Below are 6,324 nucleotides of genomic sequence, written 5' to 3' on the forward strand. Positions count from 1 at the left end.
CTCAAAATTATATAAAATATTTCATCACAAGAATAATTGTAAATGAAAAATAAAATGTTTTTACATTTCTAAATTTAATTTGACCAAAAACCAGTATTTTCGTAAAGAAAACTTGGGATACTTTCAATTTTACGTGCATTCAATCTTATAAATTGATAATGGAAAAGAAATCCTAAAAGGAATTTAATCGCGTTACTTAATTTTGAAAAAGTTCCTTGTCAGTATCAATTTCACTAAAATGTTGAAATTGAAACGCAGAAAAAACTGCAACATTTTTCAATTAAATGGAAATTAGTTGAAATGTTAAAAAAAATTCTTGCCCAAAATTATTACAAAAATTAGTGGAAACGCAAGAAAAAAAGAAAAAGAATTCTTCCAGAAAATCATTAAAAAAATTTTGAAGAATGGAATGAAAATGAAATGAGTGGAAAACGAATGCCCGACACGTTTCGTGTCACTCCGCATGCCAGGCGTCCTCAGCATCAATCGAAGATCCCTGTGACAGAAGTGTAATTACGATCTAACGACGCCAATAACGATTAAGATCATTAAACGACCGTGAGAACAATGACGTTAATTTCGATGTAATCCAGCCTCGCTGTTTCACTTAACAAGCAGTCTCTGCTGATTCCTCGTGAAAACAACAAAGACGCTAATGTATTCCCCTTGTTCCGCGCACCAATCCTCTGAGCATTCTCTCATGCAGGATTTCACGACACGACGAGACGTTTTGCTCGCGTCATTGATGATTGGAAGGCAAGAATCTCGTGGAAGTATGCGACTATCCAGCGGGAAAACCCACTAGCCCGAGTGTCATCTGGAATTGACTCCAAGATGTATGAGAATGTGTAAGCATGGAACACGCGTCGCTACCTAACATATGTGTACTCCTATTTCAAACGCACCGTGAAAGCACATAGACACGTCGTTAAATAATGTTAACGAGCCTGTCGACGTTTACGGATCGAGGGAAGTCGAAAGAATAATTGTAAGAATAATTGTGCCTTCCGTTTTCCATTTCCTGTTTCTCGGCCTTGAACTTTAATTATTCCACTTTGACTTCTAATTAAAGTCTTTTCTGTTACAGCTTATTTTTAAGTTTTATATTTCATTCTATTTAGCAATTCCAGTACGTCGCACAGTGGATTAATTAATTGTAAGAATAATTGTGCTTTCCCCTTTTCCGTTTCTTATTTCTCGCCTTTGAACCTTGATTATTTCACTTTGACTTCTAATTAAACTCTTTTCTGTTACAGCCGATTCTTAAGTTTTAGCAATTCCAATAATTAATTATAAGAATAACTGTGCCTTCCATTTTCCATTTCCTATTTCTCGCCCTTGAAGCTGAATTATTTGATTCTGACTTAATTCTGTCCAACTTTTTATATAAAATACACACTGTGAGTCTAATTGTAAGTGTGAGTTAAAATAATTGGAGTTTTTTTGAATAAAAAATAAACAAATTTTAGTAGTTACCTATGAAAAAAATTCCCAGACTTTTACCTATATTTAGAAACCTCAGAGTGGTGTACCTCCTTAACAATTATTAGAAAGAAATTTTCTGGTAATAATACAACACTACTACAATATAATGCATTATAAAATATAGATCCAAGTCATATGACGTTATAGAGGGTTGATCGAAGGAAATCAATGTAATTTCGATGAATTTTTCCTCGTCTCATACAGGAAAAATATTTCACATTTCGTTAGTTAGACGAATCAGCAATTCAGAACGATGAAAAATTACATAATAATAACGTACGAGTACAAAATCGTAGGAAACGAGATGTGAAACAACGGATGGTATTTCTACGACCGAAACTGTACCCAGCGATCCCTAGAAAGTGTCAAGTTTCTTCGGTCCACTTCCTGGAACTTCAACGATACTTTACTCTATGTGAAAACTATAGATCGTGATGTTGGAAACAATCTAAAAACCAGGTTAGACTCACCAAGAAGATCGAAGATCGAATGCAACAGACAATAAAAATCTACCCTCATCTCCGAAGCATTTACCCTCAGGTATAAATTACCGGTAATTCCGGCAAACAGGTGTCTATCACGATATCCCATCAATGAGTAATCTTGCTCATCGATATTTCTCAGAAGTTCAATTTTCCAATTAAAACCGATAGAAACCTCAGGTTTCCTTCTTTTACCTATCGACGAATAGTCACGATTAGAAGATTAATTCCTGATAAATCCTCTGTACCGACGGAATTTCCTGAGAATCGTGAGCTCGATGACCCTCTTCCAGTGTCACGCGTCACCGTGAACCTCCGTTGGAAAGAATCATCACATCGTGGATATAAGATCAAACAGGATACGAATAGTTCCCGATGATCGAGGATATAATAGACGTAATGCGAAGAGAAAAGAGATTACGACGACTGATTAATCGCATCGTAATTTATGAATGCTGCGTGTATGATGACCTTATCACAGGCTATCCGCAAAAGGATGTTGCTCGATCGTGACACGTAAATTTTTAATCATGCACAGATAAATATAGATAGCGGCGTTCGATGAATAATGGCTTTCAGCGAGAAGCAGAACAATTCATGTTTTTTTTATTCGAAAAATTATTGTACACCTTCCCGTAACGTTGTCACGGCTTCGAAGAACCGTTAAACAACTATTCCATACATCGCAACACCTTTATTTATCGGACGCCGTGAGATAATCGACATCCGGTGAACAATAAACAGTCTGATCGCTCTGAATTATATTGTCATAGCCAGCGTGTCGCCCTTGAGATTAGGCTTTTGTTAGAAATCGTCACGAGGCTGGAACGAGAGAGAGAGAGAGAGCGCGCGAACGTTTTCCAAGGGAAAATTGCTATTTACCATCGTCGAAAGTTGATTCCGCGCGAAACTTGCTCCCGCTTGACGCCTGCAGTTTCCTAAACCTTCCAACCGGCGCGTAATTTGCATCCACGTGTTATGTTACCGACATATAGACAGTTCACTGTAGAGTGAACGAAAATTACGATTTCTATTAGGTGTACGAATTAATTCAGTACCTTTTTTTCGGAAAGTCTTGATGACTTTGTCCAATCAAAATTGCTACATTTTTGTTTTAGAGAGGGAATTCGTTGGCAATCCGATAAATGGAAAAGATCGTTGAAAATAATGGAGATTGTTTTGAATATTAAAATTGCGTTTGATTTTTTGTGAACGAACCTTGAAGTTTGTGAAAAATGACACCGAATTAATTTGACACTGGATATTTGGAGATTGAAATTTTTCACTTGTCATTAACGATTGAAATTTTGGAAAATTTCGAAATGAAGGCAAAATATACTTGTGTATTATTATTGTTTCTCTGAAAAAGTTACTTTCATGTAAGTGTTGACATTTTTTCGAAGCACCCTGTATTATAATTTTCTCGAAATATTATTTCGAAATTGTCAAAAGTTTCAATCATTAATTCATTAAAAGAAGCTTCACAAGAGATAAAATTCTAACCTTCAAACAGCCAGTATCAAAATTACGAATCTTTGCTTTCTTTCACTCTGTCGGTCATCCCACGCTTCAAACATCCCACACACTTCTGTAAAAGTATCTTCACGTGCAACATGAAGCGTGAAAGCCTCCAGTAAGAGTATCACTCGACACAATTTCGCACATGACCCTGACCTTCCTCAAATTCCACATAGAACATACTCCTTATCCTTGGAATCTTACCTTTTGAAGCGTTCTTCAAGCGTGTACACGTTCTACAAGTGTCGCCTCTGTACGATTTTCCTTTGCAGTGTTGCACTTGACCGCAGCAGATGAGTTCACGGGTTCAGACAATCGAATCGTCAGTGAGAAAGTTTCAATTCATCTCAGAAAATCGAGGTCGTCTAAGTGAAAATGTTTCTGATGTGTTTCGATTGTCGTGTGCGTGATCGGCTGATGGAAAGAAGCGCGGTTTCGAGACATGTGAATCGATCAACAGCCACGAGACGACTGACTCACTACGGCCTCCGTCGTGCTCCATTGTATTTACAGGAGTTCTCTCTGCCGCTTCCCCGTGCGACTCTCGTCTAGGTCATGTACGAAAGTAGAGGCGTGCAGGCCTTTTCCAGGGATACATCGTGATCCAGATATCGGCGAACGGCCGAACAGGACTCGAGCTAATATTGACCCACGGTTTTCCCGCCATTAATCGCCGATAGATATTGCATTTTGATAAAACTGCTTCGTTCGAATACATAGGTATGTTTAGGCAGACTAAAAGTCGTATGGGTTTCCCCAGGGGTAGGTCCTTGGCAGAAGGGATAATGTGCAGGAATTTCTGGAGATACGGGGTATGTATGTGTATGTAGTGAGGAGATGCATGTTTGTTGATCGTTTAGAAGTGGGAAGTTTATTGGAAGTGCCATGTGTACCAACCGTAGTACATGATTATTTTTAGAAGTACATATTCCATTAGAAGAGAAAGAATACTCTTAAGAAAGTAGATTAAAGTGATATTTAATGTCACTCGTTATATCATTTAGTATTAACTAAATGTTTTAATTTAACATAGGAAATGTAGGAAATCTCTTTGTAATTCTTGTTTAAAGAATATCTAAGGTTTATCTAAAATTTCATCTAAATTAATCTAAAATTAACCTACAATTTAAAGTAGTAAACAAAAAGCGTTTCTCGTGTTTCTATCGATATAGGTTACGAAAAATCAAAAAGATTTTCATCGTCCGTCATGGTTATTTGTGATAAAAAAAATTCGAATTATTTATATTAGTTTTTTAAATTCTGAAAGATCTTGAAATCTTTGGATAACTATCTCCAACTTAATTAACAAACAATTTTTCTCAAACTTTAATAAATTTTTAAACGTACTTGCAATTCGCGAGAGAAAAGGATTTTACATACCAATTCATATTAACGAAAAATCAGAGAAATTCACGTGATAATATTGAACCTATCCTTGTAGAAAGAGGTTTAGTCGTAATATTCGATATTAGGGTGAATTAGAACAAATGGGTTTCCCCAAGAAAATACTTGGAAATAGGTTATTCCTTAACTCTCGTAAGTTGAATGTTATCATTTCAATAATCTTTTACAATTTTTAACAATAACCTAACCTTTGAAGTAAAAATTAATTTTAAGCTTGAATTACCGAAACATTATTAAAAATATTATTACAATTTTAACATTTCCAATTAAGAATTCTTCGATATAGATTAATGAAACTTTATTAACATGTTAATGAAACTTTTGTTTTTGTTAGATACAAGCTCAGTATCTGGAGAACGGACGCGGTTCACTTTGATAGTTGACGCATCCGAAAAAATAATAAGACCAGGATGCAGGTTTTTCCAAGGGAGGAACTGTTAGGAGAAATGTATCGGAACTGCATTTACCATCTATTTCAAAAGTATCACAGCATTTTCCCAGTGAAGAAATTCTTCAGCCATAGATTCATGCTATTGTAAATTTTATTATCAGTTTCAATATTGATATATGTACTAGTAGGAAGCACTTGGATTCGTATCAATGGACTGTGTTCTTGGAGAATATATTTCTGGGATTTCGATCGATACTATGATCAATAATGACGCATCCTAGAAGGAAAGGCGCCACCAAATCTTAATCGATGACGTTTTTCTTTTGAAAATGGCGCAACACATCTGTTATCTATTTACTATTTTCAAGTAGTATAACACACATGGAAATTTCTAGAATATATTTTTACAATAATTATTTCCAAAATGCATCTAGAAAATAGGATAAAAGTATATACTCTTTTTTTTTATTGCAACTTTGTAAAAATGAAATCTTATTGACATATTTTTTCATCTTCAAAGAAAGGTCAGAAAAGATTAAATATTATTGCATTGTTTTACCTTTTCTGCAGTTTTTATTATCTCTGGTAAACAGACGATACCATCTTTTACATTGCATGACCTACCCTGTGCTAATATCAGTCGATCGTTATTAAAATAGCCTAAGTCACGTATTTTTCGCTTTAAGATTTTTCAATCTTGATATTTTTCCAATTTTATCACACGATTAAACTTGTAATGAATAATATTATTTATTTGTATACAAATAAATGCTGCGATTGTGCCACAGGTCACGTTCGCACTCGGGAAAGATCCAGTTACGTACACAGTGTCCTTTAAAGATTGGAGTCCGTTCATCTTATAGGGTGCATCCGCAAGCATCGTACAGTCACATGTGAAAAATACAAAAATGTGTTCAAAATAAGAATGAAACTTTTTCAGAAGAATCAAGTTTGAAAATTTCTTACACACACGTGCAACTCTTACTACGCCATTTTGTTATTAATTATATTTATCCGTATTAATATTTATAAACAGTAATAGTG

General features: G+C 35.2%; 1 protein-coding gene across 1 annotated transcript in view; it reads right to left on the reverse strand.

Annotated features, from left to right (window-relative positions):
* The window catches only part of LOC108572653 (leukocyte elastase inhibitor A-like), a 12,928-nt gene extending 9,011 nt beyond the window's left edge, over positions 1-3,917 (reverse strand). The window contains exon 1 of the mRNA XM_017934915.1: positions 3,690-3,917. The gene's annotated coding sequence lies outside the window, so the exon portion shown is untranslated. The remainder of the gene's footprint in view (positions 1-3,689) is intronic.
* Between the last annotated feature and the right edge of the window lie 2,407 nt (positions 3,918-6,324).

This window comes from Habropoda laboriosa, unplaced genomic scaffold, assembly GCF_001263275.1.
Source record: "Habropoda laboriosa isolate 0110345459 unplaced genomic scaffold, ASM126327v1 scaffold22, whole genome shotgun sequence".
Taxonomy (NCBI): Eukaryota; Metazoa; Arthropoda; class Insecta; order Hymenoptera; family Apidae; genus Habropoda; species Habropoda laboriosa.